The following is a 728-nucleotide window of genomic DNA, read 5'->3' as shown; positions in this document are numbered from 1 at the left end:
CCGCGGGGGCCCTCCTCCCCGCCAGCAATCCTGCAATTGCCCTTTCCAAGGGAAGCCCCAGGCTGGAGCACTGCGAACGCCAGCCAGGGACGGGAGGGCTCCCGCCGGCACGTCGGGGACAGGAGTGCCATTTCTCTGCCACTGTTTACTGTCATATTAGCAGCAGAATTAGCTCAAATATGCAGCATAAATTAAAAACAAAAAAAAAAATCCATCTAATTCGGTGATTGTGATCAGGCCAGAGCTCACCTTGCCAGGGAGCTGGAATTAACCTTGAAACCTGCGAGTATTTCTAACAGTGAACCATTACGGCTGGGCTGCCCCCCAGCTCCTGCCCTCCCAGCAGCCTCCCCGCTGCCCAGGTTTTACCCCCACGGCAGAAGAGATGCCTGCGGTGAGAATGCTCCCCCAGTCCGGCCCCGGCTACGAGGAGCTTTCCACAAGCAAGAGGACTCACTGCTCCCAGCTGGCTCCCAGGGAGTTGTGGTTCTCAGACAATTCCCTCCTGAGGGGAACGAAGAGGAGCAGTTATTTGATAGTATAAGTAGCAAAAACCTAAAATGGCCTGTTATGACAGCTCCCAGTGGGACCCTCGGCAGCGCTGTGCAGCCATCCTTCAGCCGCCACGCGCTTTGGTGCTGGTGTCTGCCAGGGGATGGTTCCCAGCAGGCAGGGCACCTGGCAGCAGGCAGGAACCGGGATGAGGCAGACAGGAGCTCCACTCTGCT

The sequence above is a fragment of the Pygoscelis adeliae genome, unplaced genomic scaffold (assembly GCF_000699105.1).
Source record: "Pygoscelis adeliae isolate BGI_AS28 unplaced genomic scaffold, ASM69910v1 Scaffold432, whole genome shotgun sequence".
In the NCBI taxonomy this organism is placed as follows: domain Eukaryota; kingdom Metazoa; phylum Chordata; class Aves; order Sphenisciformes; family Spheniscidae; genus Pygoscelis; species Pygoscelis adeliae.
The sequence above is the reverse complement of the archived record's forward strand: the minus strand, read 5'-3'. Positions refer to the sequence as shown.